We start from the raw sequence: 12,800 nt of genomic DNA, 5'->3' as shown, positions 1-12,800 counted from the left end.
GGGTAGTAATGGAATCTGCTATGATGGTGGAATGGATAGTGGTGGAATCTGCAGTTGAACGGGTTAATATCTAATAAGATTGATTCATTCATGGAGATTTTTAGAGAAATTAAATTAGGCCAAGCTCCCACAATATCATTTACTTCCTTCAGAGTTATACCCCAGTGACCTGACATCTGGCCATTTTCAGTTATGATCATAACATTTCCTAGGACATAAATGTTGTGTAAAGTTTTTAATTTGCATAAACATAGAGCAGAAGCAGAGGCTTTCAATTTACTTTTAATTCTTCTTGCTATCAAAATGTAGACTTTACATTAGAAATTACAACAACAACAGTCTGTAATACAGTTGGTTCCAACTAAGCATGTTTGACTCATGTTCATTCATTCACTTTACAAGAAAAATGTAATGACACTATGAATCTATAATAAGTTTTACCTCCTGCCAATTTGCACATAATTGACATACAAGCTGGAATCCACCCATTTTTAATTACATCCCAGCCACACCATCAGATGTCTCCAGGCCTAAATGTACTCTATGGTGTCTGGTGGATGGGTGAGTTAGAGAATGAAGGAGCGAATTTTTAGCTCATTTATTTTTACCAGACACATCTGGAGGCATACATCAACCTTTTCAATTTTCATCTGACAGAACTAGCCCACTCTCCTTTCCCCAAACTGAATTACAGCATGTTTAAGATTAGACTCATCTCTCATAGCACCCTAATAGTGCCGAATATTTAAAAAAAATCCAATCAAACCCAATTAACCTCCAATTAGCACAGTGTTAGGAGTGGTGTTAACGAGTGGGAGCTGCTAATTGGCCATGATTGCAGCGGGCTGGAATGATTGCTGTCCCATTAAAAAGTCATAAAGTTGTATGAGCTGAGCCGTCCCATCGGCCCAACTGACCTTCATACGGGGGTGGCAGCTTGCTGTGAGAGAGAGAGAGGGATAGAAAGAGCAAAACAGACTGGAAGGAGTGAAAAGGGGGTGGAATAAGCATCAAAGAAACATACTGCAGAGTTGAGGTTGAATCTTAAATTTAGAAGCTTTCATTTATATCGATGTACATGACATATTTGAAGATTACCAGCAAGTTTCATTGTGTTCATTCAGCATGCTGTGAAGTTCTTCTGAGCTAAAGATAAAACATGAAAATTTAAGAAATAATGTAACTGACTAGGCCTAATGGTTTTATAAACTGGTTACAGTGGTCTCACTTGTATAATTAACTAATTGACTGCCCACTCGGTGACAGCTTTGTAAAGCTCATGAAACGCAAAGAGAACCGACACGCTGCTCTAACAAGCTCCTCCAGGTGAAGAGCGGCATTCAACCGTCAATAGAGAGATACAGAAACTCTTCTGATGCAGTAGCATTAACATCTCTTATCTCTTATTGCAACAGTAGAACTGTGTTTAGTGTCTTTTAGTGTTTATGGGAAAGATTCATATCAGATTATATACCTTCAAAGTTGGACTTTCTCAGTAACACTTCAGATTAAGCAAAGTTTAAAAGATCCCTCAAGGACACTACCAATGAGAATCTTTAAAAAGAAAATAATATTCTTAAAAGGAGAAAATCTGATAAATCTATGTATTATGTGCATGTGTTCAGTTATTTTAATGTGTATTGTAGGTACATTAATTTTAGCATAAAAGAAAATAAAGATAAAGAAAGAAAGAAAGAAAGAAAGAAAGAAAGAAAGAAAGAAAGAAAGAAAGAAAGAAAGAAAGAAAGTACATCTAAGCTAGACTGTGCACACAGAATGAATCATGAAAATGTGGCTTTTTGTATAAGCACTGCATTACCACTAGTGCACCGCCTGGATAGTGATGCAGTCAAAGCCAGTGGCAGTTGCCAATAGGCCGACAGCTTTACCACCAGTCTGTCTGGGAATGTGCCTAAAAATATATATATATTTTAAGCAACTTTTAAGCAACTACTGCAAAGAAAACTTAAACTTGCTGGTAAATGCTGGTAAGAATTCCATTAAACTTAAGGAAATTAAAGAGGAACTCCTTGATTTTACTAAATTAATTATTAATAGTTGAAATCATTCAGAGTGGTTTGGTGACAAATGTGTCTTTCTAGAGTCCGAGAACCAGTGAACTTGATGTGTCTTGTACAATTTTATATGTCATGCTGTTAACGGTAAAACAGTACTAAATTTAAATAAAAAAAAACTTAAAAATTGAAACATTTTCATAGTTCCATCAGGGTGTACCTCTCCACCCTGATGGATATTATTGGGTGGGGGCTTTGTGTTGTTGGGTCAGGTGGTGTTGCGTCTCATGGTGTCAGCAAAACATATAACTTACATGAGTAACTGTATTCATCAGAGGAGCTGTGACAGAGCACAGTTGTTCGTTAACTGTTCAGAGTGGTGGTGAACTGTTCTGTACCTGGATGTGAAAATAAATGGAGAAAATACAGTAAACTGGTTAGCAGAGCACGTAGTTTGTCGTTAACACCACCAATTTCCATCTGGTCTGGGTTCTTCTGCACCGCTCTGGCGTGTTTAGTCTCTCTCTCAGCTCTGATTTCTTTAAGCTGCTGCTCATTTGTGCGTTCTGATTCAAACTGATATGGATTCTCTGCAATCTTTCAAAATATATAAGAAAACAAAACTGTAAACAAAAGCTGCTGCAGGCGTTAGCCATGTTGAGCGGCTATAGCTACAAGCGAGTTGAGAATGCAGTTTTGAGAGGAAACACAGAGGTAATCCTGGTGTGATAATTTATACTAAATATACGTTTTAAATATATGTATCACACAGCAATGTCTCAGGTATCAAGTAACTCATTTGTAACCATTTTGTTCAATAACTTAATGGGATGTAGCTTTTAGAGCCTTTTAAATGCCTCAGACGTCTGGTTCCTAGTACTGTAATGGTAAACAATTCTGACTCTGGAAAGTTCTCTAGAAAGATGTATTTCACACCAAACCACTCTGAATGATTTTGTTTACATTTAAACCATTGAATGATTATATAATTTAGCAAAATCTGTGGAGTGAACTTTCTCATACATACAAAATAATACATGATCTCAAATTAATAACACACTTTAAATGTACATATTTGGACATTTGCAGTTTGTGCACTTGCATCCGACTTCACATCAGTACTGATATAACACAGATTTTTAGGTTAGATATGATCCAGCCCTCTCTATTTTATATATTAAAATGTCTAGGCTTTAATTATATACTACACAGACTGCTTTGGCCCAGATTAATAAAAGTTTTAACTAGAACTTTTTCAGAGTCTGTCACACCAGCCTTCTAACAAAATCAGTCCCAACAATCGCAGCTCCTAGAATTTAGAAGTGAATCTAGAAAAAAGCCCAGTCATTTGAGTGTGCGTGTGTACACTGCCTAAGCCCCACCCCTTCTTTACTCATTTTACAGTGATATGCTACACCCAGATGCCTACCTTTGGTCATTGACAGTGGCTTCCATGAAAGACAGCAAATGAGAGACCATCAGAAAAGCCTGACGGGTGTAGAAGTGATGCAGCTTTCTTCATTTTTCATTTTCATGAAAATTTCATGCTACAGTAGCTGTAAAAGAACACACTTGTGAGCGGAGCCTGGTAAAGTCAGTTAGTTAATAAACTGAATCAGGTGTGCTACATAACAGAAAACAAGAACACCCAGAGCATGGGGGCTGCAGGGCTGGCACAGGGAAACACTGTTCCAAGCTCTGTGAGAGGGGAGAGAGATGGAAAGAGAAAGAGAAAGAGAAAGAGAAAGAGAGAGAGAGAGAGCGAGAGAGAATCAATGAGAGCAAGAGAGAAAGGCACAGGAGAGAAGAGAGACGCAGGTGAGCCGAGTTACTCCTAGCAAGGAATAAATGATCACAGCAAAGAAGTCACTTTTATCCACGAAGGTTTTTCTTCAATGGAGACTGAAGACTTACAGAAACTCTCAAGATGACCTTGATGACCACCTGAGGCTGCCTCTGCACAAAATGTTTGAGTGAAAGAGAGAGAGAGAGAGAGAGAGAGAGAGAGAGAGAGAGCGTGAGAGTGAGAGAGAGAGAGAGAGAGAGAGAGAGAGAGAGAGAGAGAGCGTGAGAGTGAGAGAGAAGGAAGAAGTGAAAGAAAATAGAAAATAGAGGATAGAAAGAGAAAAACAGAGAAAAGAAGAAAGTCAGGTAAAGGGAAGGAATGACAGCAAGAGATAGAGAGGAGGACATAGAAAGAAAGAATAAGAGAAGAAAGAGAGTGAGAGAGAGAGAAAGAAAGAAGAAATGAAAGGAAAAGGAGGAAAGAAAAATACAGAGAAAAGGAGAAAAACAAATAATGAGAAAGAAAGACAGCAAGAGAGAGAGAGAGAGAGAGAGAGAGAGAGAAAGAAAAAACAAAAGAGAAGACAGAAAGGCAGAAAGACAGAAAGAAAAAGAAAGCAGACAGAGAGAGACAGAAAGAAATAGACGCAAAAAGAGAGACAGCGAAAGAAAAAATGACAGCAGATCGAGAATGAGAATGAGAATGAGAGCGGCAGAGGAAAGAGAAAAGAGGACAGAAAAAGAGAGAAGAGATACAGAGAGGGGGAGAAAAGAAGGAAAGACAGAAAAGACAGAAAGGGAGAGAGTGGGAGAGAGAGAGAGAGAGAGAGAGAGAGAGAGAGAGAGAGAGAGAGATCAGGTGGTTGTGCGAGTAAGGCTGTTTACAGAAGGTCACAGATGAGATCAAGGCAATTTAGGGTTGGAAATGAGTGATGTCCTCTCTCATTTAGACACCACGGCAAACAGAGCCCCCCACACGCCAAACACTCTTCATCAACACACACACACACACACACACACTCTCAGAACATGCGCCTCACACGCCAACCCATCAGAGTCCAAACACACACTCACACACACCCCACAGGAGGCGGAGCTCCTCACATGCCAACCCTCATTCCTCAGTCAAAATACAGACACACACGCCCACACACACTTTATCTCTGAGAAGAAGGAGTTAGAGGCTTTAGAGAATTCCCTGTGAGCAGCAGTGATTTGGAAATGAAATCCAAAGTAACCCACTAGACTGTGTCTAATGTCCCCCGAGAGACAGAGAGAGAGAAAGTGAGAAAGAGAGAGAGACTTTGACTTTAAAATCTTTGATTGCTCCCCCAGTTACACACTAATAATAACCCCGCATCATTAATGAATTTGCTCGATAATTCCTCTTTCCTAGAATCTATAAAATTTTGACAAATAATCCCAAGTTTCAGATCAATTTTCAAACATCACAGCTCTTCAGACACCAATTGAAAATATTTCCAACTTGCTACATTTCTAAAAAATGAGTGTGGGAATTACACTCACAGTTAAAAAGGTCAGCTCAACTCAAAATGATATAGTACCTGATTACATGGCTTTTCTTGAGTTGACTCAACTTGAGGACACAGGAGTTCACACAACTCAAACTTCTCAGCTGAGTCAAAAGTTCTCTTAATGTTTTAGTTCTGCATCTCAGTTTGGTAAATAAAACAAAAGTTTTTTTTTTTTTTTACACTCAGCTTCCCCACTAGCCAGGACTCTTTCCATCACACAATCCTGCTAGACATTTGGGTATGCACTTACAGATGGTTATAGCAGTGCTGAGGCTCAAACTCATCACCTCCTGCTGGAGTGACAGCTTAGTCCATTGCACCACTCAGCAACACTTGAATCAACACAGATTTTGTGTCTACAAATGTTCAATACACTGGAGAAAATATTTGTTGTTTTAATGTTTTAATTAAGCACAGCATAATTTCATGTGGTACAGCTGTCTAAAACTCATCCCAACATCAGGAGATTGTGAGTTTGAATCCCAGTAATACTGTAGCTGCCCATATCTGGAAACTGAAGAGGAATATGCCAGATAAGACTGTGTGATAGAAGGAGCGCCAGCTGGTGGAGAAATTGAGTAAAAAATACGAATTCAGGCGCATTTAAGTGTGCAGACCTAGAAACAGTAGCTGGCAGAATTTTTGACTCATCTAAGAAGTTTGAGTTGTGTGAACTCTACTGTCCCCAAGTTGAGCCAACTCAAGAAAATCCTTGAAATCTGCTACTATATCATTTAAAGTTGAGCAGACTTCTTTTTACAGCACAGGGAGAAATTGGTTGGTTAGGTGCCTTGCTCAAGGGCACTTCAGTCCTTCAGTCAGCCAAAGGGATCAAACTGGCAACCTTCTGGTTACAGGGCTGGTTCCCTAACCTCCAGCCCACGACAGGCCCAGCAATGTAAATCTATGAGATTTGAGAGAAAGCTGCTTTAAATTGATTCTTTAGCTTCACACACCAAACCTGAAGTAGGAAACCTTGGTGTGATCTTAGACTCTGATCTCTGTTTTATCCTGCATATAAACGCAGTCACTACTACAGTAGCTTTTTATATTTTGAGAAATATCGTTCAGCATTTTGTATCTCAGAGTGATGCAGAGAAACTTCTTCATGCAGCTGTTACCGAGTTGATCACTGTAATGTTGTACTTACTGGACTTTCTAAAAAAGCAATACCTCTACAAGTTGTACAAAATGTGACAGCATGCAACAAAAACAAAACTGAGAGATCACATCACTCCCATTTTGAAAGAACTCCACTGTCTGCCTGTATCAGTCAGAGTTTTTAAAGCTCTGAATGACTCTAAAGAACCTGCTTTCATCATAGAATGTCTGCCTGTTTAAGTTCATGTGATCTTAGATGCGGACACTGACCTTCTGCAAACACCTTCAGTAAAATACAGAAAACATGCACAGCTATTATTAAAGTTATTATACTTTAAAGTGTGGAACTGAATTCCACCTTTTATCAGACAGTCAAGCTCAGTGCTGACTATTAAGAAGTACCTAAAAATGTATCTCTTTACATTTAGTAAACTTAATGCTTAATTAAAACTCATGTCTACACATGATTTCTTGTTTTACTTTTTAAGTTTATCACCTGTCTGTAAAGCACTTTGAGCTGCCACAGGCATGAAAAATGCTATTTATATAAAAAATAAAATACATTATTATTATTATTATTATTATCATTATTGTTATTATTAGGACTCATTTTAATGTGTAATCCAACTAACTTGGATTGAGCATGGAGAGCTCAGTTCATTCTTTCTGCTGAAACAGTCTTCACAGGGGAAACTTTTTGTGAGGGGTTTTAAGGTAACTGAAGAGCGTGGAGGTACATGGTCATTATTTTGCAAAATTCCTCTGTCCAGCATTTCTATAAAGACTGCCTGCTGCTTCACTAAATGACTGTGTAATTTGCAAAGAATGTGGTGTGTGCGTGTGCATGTGTGTTTCTTTTTGATGGAGTGTGAATGCCACGCTACACTTCGGTCATCAAAAGCGTCAACACACCCGCTGCTCTCACCCTCTCCTCTGTTCTTACGCCTCTTAACCACCTGCACTGGGGTGTGTGTGTGTGTGTGTGTTTGTGTGTTTGGTGTAGAGGAGAGAGGAGAAGCCAGCTGGCCAGATTACTCCACTAACAGTCCAGAACCAATGGCCAGTAAATTCTCCTCTCAGCTCCTTCACTGTCTACAGCACTCCACCTGGCCCTTCACCACACACACACACACACACACACACACACACACACACACACCCCTCACTCTTCAACACACTCACGCAGACACATAGACTCTACACACTTCACTAGTCAACACATACACAAAAACAGTCATCTCATCTCTTTCCTCAATAAACATACACACTTCACCTGTCTCTATCCTCAACATCCATACACACACACACACACAACAGATACGTTCTTGTCTGGTTTAGGTCTTACTTGACAGGCTGCTTACAATTTGCAATTGGAGTCTCCCTGCACAATATGTTGTCCCACAAGGCTCTGTTTTGGGGGCCTTAGTGTTTTACATTTATTTCCAGCTCCTTGGATACAAAATTCATAAACACAATGTGGCCATTGACTTGTATGTTGATGTTATTTAGCTATGTGTCAGCTCAGCTAAATTCAATGACAAGGAACCTCCTCCTGCTAAACTCTGATAAAAACAGAAGTATTGCTGTTGGGTCCTAAATCTGCTCAAAAAAAGGTTGCAGATTTTATGCTAGACCTTAATGTTTTTACAGTGCAACCAAGCCAGTGTTACAAATCTTTGGTGTAACACTGGATACTAGTTTTTTATTTAATTAAATTTTAATTACTTGCAAAACACTTCAATATGTTGAGAACTTAGTTCACGCTTGCATAACTACTAGACTACTGTAACGTGTTACTGGCTGATTGCCTTGCTGTATATGAGCTCCAACTAGTTCAGAATGTAGCAGCTGGTGTGCTTCTCAGGTGTTTAGCTGTATGTAAACCCAGATTTAAAAAAATAATGTCTTCATGGATAATGCATTTTTTTAAAGATTTTGTAACTAAAATGAAAAGTGCTATATAAAGATTTTTTTATTTTATTTTAACAGATACTACCCATGAAATATTTATCGTTAGGACCCCCAGCTGCTCAAGTTGATGTTCAGTTCAGATGTCATTTTCCAAATATGTGTTGAGATCAGGTTCAGAATGCATTGCTCGATACATTTATTAAAGTGTGATTTAAACTTAATTTTTGACAGCTGATTATTTTAATATATCATTCGTTTCTACTATGTTTTTATTTATCCATGATATAATAATCATGGATAAGTATAAAAATGTGGCAATTTCAGGCAGAATTTTGTCAGGCTCAGTTTGGGGTTGCTGTGTGTTGAGTGGGGGTGGGATTGCACAGAAAGTTCTTGGGCTTTATTCAGGTTCGGACCAAATTTGAGGCCCAATTACACTCTCAAAACCTCCTTTCTTCTTAATGTACCCTCCACCTCCCCTTCTCCTCTTCAAACACATACACCCATGTGTACACACAAATACACTCAGAGAGCAAATGGGTAAAATGAATTAGCTCCATGTGGAACCATTCCTGCTTTTCTCTCCTGCTACCTCACACAAGCTCATTAGAACTACTGTGATATTAAATGCACACACACACACACTCCTGCACTTCTCTCGACCTTTAGATGGCCCACAGTCCCACAAGCAGCAGAAAGAGACAGTTATTAGAGTATCAGGTACTCAGAGGAGTGAAGGAGGAGGAGTTACAGTACTATATCTGTCTCAAAGTGGAAGAAAGGTCTTTAATAAAGATGTGACCTGGAAGATGACAGACTCAGCAGCTCATCCTTTCATTCCTGAAGAAAGCAGATTTGATATAAATGTGTATATGAGAATATGAAAGTGTGAGTACATGTAGGGCATTTTCTACGATGGAATTCAAGAAGTCAAAAGGTTGTACTGTACTAAAGCAATATACTAAAGGTGGCACTGTGTCTAAAGGCAGCAGTATAGGCAGCATTATTCTAAAAGCAGTAGTGTACTAAAGATGAAAGTGTACTACAAGGGGTAGTGTATTAAAGAAAACAGGAAAATAAAGGCAGCAGTGTGCTAAAGGCATCAGGCTACTAAGGGCAACAGGGTATTAAAGGCAGCAGAGTACTAAAGGAAAAAGTGTGTTAAAGACAGGACTAAAAACCCTTCCTTGTCGTGGCAGAAGGGCTTGTGAGGTCTAGGGATCTTCAGAGCTAAGTCGTCGGGAGCAATATGCTCCTGGTAGGGTCTCCCAGGGTGAACAGGTCTGAAGACCCAGACTAATGCGATTCAAAACCACACCATGCACAACAGACAGAAACAATCGTGTACCCTGCCCAGCAGAGGGTCACCGGGCCCTACCCCTGAAGCCAGGCTTGGGGGTAGCGTTCCTTTGTAAGCGCCTGGTGGCCAGGCAGCCCACATAACCTGGCCGAGCTTAGCCCGAAGAGGCAACGTGGGGAGACCATGTCGGCCCACCACCCGCAAGATCCAGCATGGGGGAGTGGTGCAGTTCCGTATAGGCAGTGGGAGATTGCAGGGAGGCCCTTGGTGGCCTATGCCCCTGCAGCAGAAACTGGCTCTTGGTACGTGGAATGTAACCTCACCCGGGGGAAAGGAGCTGGAGCTTGTGCAGGAGGTTGAGAGGTACCAACCAGATATAGTTGGGCTCGCCTCCACCCACAGTGTCGACTCTGGAACCAAACTCCTGGATAGGGATGGGTCCCTCTCCTACTCAAGGGTTGCAAAGGGTGAGAGGTGCCGGGCATGTGTGGGGATACTCACAAGTCCCTGGCTGGCAGCTGCGCAGTTGGAGTTTGTCCCAGAGGACAAGGTGGTTGCCTCAATGTGAATTAAAATCACAGAGAGGAAAACTTTGACCGTGCTTATGCAACAGGTCATAGTATTTGGCCTTGATGGAGCGAGTGGTTCTGGAAAGGGTCCCGCCTACAGACTCCATAGTCTTACTGGAAGACTTCAATGCTCATGTTGGCAATGACTGGGAGACCTGGAGAGGCGTGATTGGGAAGAACGGCCTACCCGATCTAAACCCAAATGGTGAATTGTTATTGGACTTCTATGCCAGGCATGGACTGTTCATAATGAACACCAAGTTCGAACACAAGGATGTTCATAAGTGTACATGGTACCAGAGCTCCTTGGGTCAGAGGTCAATGTTCGAATTTGTTGTCATTTCATCTGACTTGGGACCATATGTTCTGGACACTCAGGTAAAGAGAGCTGCTGAGCTGTCAACTGATCACCATCTGGTGGTGAGTTCAATCAGATGGCATGGAAGACTGGGAAGAATAGTGAGGGTGTGCTGGGAACGACTGTCGGAGGCCCCTGTTCAGAATGATTTTAACTCCCACCTCTGGGAGAGCTTCTCTTATGTCCCAGGGGAGGTAGGGGATATGGAGTCTGAATGGATCCTGTTTAAAATCTCCATTGTGGAAGCTACCAGGCATAGTTGTGGCCAAAAGCTTGTGGGTGCGGGTTGGGGATGTAACCCACGAACCACATAGTGGACACTGGTGGTGAGGGAGGCCATCAAGCTTGAGAAAGAGGCCTTTAGGGACTGGTTGGCCCGAAGGACTCCCGATTCAGCAGATAGGTACCAACAGGCAAAAAGTGTTGTAGCCGCAATGGTGGCAGAAACAAAATCCAGGGCATGGGAGGAGTTTGGTGAGGCCATGGAAAAAGACTTTCATTTGGCCTCAAGGAGGTTCTGAACAACTGTCTGGCGACTCAGGAGTAGTCGGGGTGGCTGCACACCAAGCTGAATTCAGCAAGGGTGGAGAAACTCTGACTTCAAATGAGGATATTGTCGGTCTGTGGAAGGAGCACTTTGAGGAACTCCTTAATCCGGGAGACGTGCCTCCCTCTCGGGAGTCAGGGCCAGAGGCTTCTGGTGTGTCAAGTTTCATTTCCCAAGTGGAGGTCACTGAGGTAGCTGGTAATCTCCTCAGTGGCAAGGCACCAGGGGTGGATGAGATTCGTCCAGAGATGCTTAAGCCTCTGGATATTGTGGGACTGTCATGGCTAACATGCCTCTGCAATATTGCATGGATCTCAGGAACAGTACCCTTGGACTGGCAGACTGGGGTGGTGGTCCCTATTTTTACAAAGGGGGACTGGAGGGTGTGTGCCAACTATTGGGGTATCACACTGCTCAGGTTCCCTGGGAAAGTCTATGCCAAGGTGCTGGAAATGAGACTCCGACCAATAGTTGAACCTCAGATTGAGGAGGAACTTTGTGGATTCTGTCCCGGCCATGGAACGATGGACCAGCTTTACACCCTCTCACAGATTGTGCATGGGAGTTTGCCAATCCAGTCTACATGTGCTTTGTCAACGTGGAGAAGGCTTATGACCGTGTTCCCCGAAATATCTTGTGGGAGGTCCTCTGGGAGTATGAGGTGCCAGGGCTACTACTCCGGGCCATTCAACCTCTGTGTTCCCAGAGTAAGAGCTGCGTTCGTACACTCAGCATTAAGTCAGACTCTTTCAGTGTTAGCATTAGACTCCGCCAGGGTTGTGCCCTGTCTCCACTCCTGATCGTGATATTCATGAACAGAGTGTCAGGGCATAGCCAGGGAAAAGGAGGGCATTATGTGTGGAGGCCTGAGGGTGGCGTCTCTGCTATTTGCAGATGATGTTGTTCTCTTGGCTGAATCACATGGATGCCTCCAGCACTTGCTGTGGTACTGTGTTAAACTCAGCAATATGCTAAAGACAGCAGGATACTAAAGGTGGTACTGTATTATATGCAGCCATATGCTAAAGACAGTAGGATACTAAAGGTGGTGCTGCATTATATGCAGAAATATGCTAAAAGCAGTAGGGTACTAAAGGTGGTACTGTACTAAAGGCAGCAATATGCTAAAGGCAGTAGGGTACTAAAGGTGGTGCTGCATTATATGCAGAAATATGCTAAAAGCAGTAGGGTACTAAAGGTGGTATTGTACTAAAGGCAGCAATGTGCTAAAGGCAGTAGGGTACTAAAGGTGGTGCTGCATTATATGCAGAAATATGCTAAAAGCAGTAGGGTACTAAAGGTGGTATTGTACTAAAGGCAGCAATGTGCTAAAGGCAGTAGGGTACTAAAGGTGGTACTGTACTAAAGGCAGCAATATACTAAAGGCAGTAGGGTACTAAAGGTGGTTCTGTACTAAAGGCAGCAATATGCTAATGTACAGCACTGAAAATGTGTGTATCAACATTCTGAATGTTTCTGACACAAAAGTGTGCAAACCAGCTCAAATATGGAATGTGATATGTAAGCTTTACCTGACACATATTTTACAGTGTCTTCTGCTCACAGCCTGAAGTGTGTACCAAAACAAATTAACGCTCTCACATGCACACACACGCACATACACACACGTACACACATGTACACACACACACACACACACAATTATTAATACCAGGCTT

The 12,800-nt window shown here is 41.6% G+C and overlaps 1 long non-coding RNA gene across 1 annotated transcript; it reads right to left on the bottom strand.

The window, feature by feature from the left end:
* Positions 1 to 2,329: 2,329 nt before the first annotated feature.
* Positions 2,330 to 3,989, bottom strand: LOC108412460. Its single transcript, XR_001856663.1, has 3 exons — positions 3,930 to 3,989; positions 3,445 to 3,571; positions 2,330 to 2,413 (listed from the first exon to the last, which is right to left on the bottom strand). It is a non-coding gene; the product is annotated as an uncharacterized LOC108412460 (long non-coding RNA).
* Between the last annotated feature and the right edge of the window lie 8,811 nt (positions 3,990 to 12,800).

The sequence above is a fragment of the Pygocentrus nattereri genome, chromosome 14 (genome assembly GCF_015220715.1).
Source record: "Pygocentrus nattereri isolate fPygNat1 chromosome 14, fPygNat1.pri, whole genome shotgun sequence".
Classification (NCBI taxonomy): domain Eukaryota; kingdom Metazoa; phylum Chordata; class Actinopteri; order Characiformes; family Serrasalmidae; genus Pygocentrus; species Pygocentrus nattereri.
The sequence above is the reverse complement of the archived record's forward strand: the minus strand, read 5'-3'. Positions and strand labels throughout refer to the sequence as shown.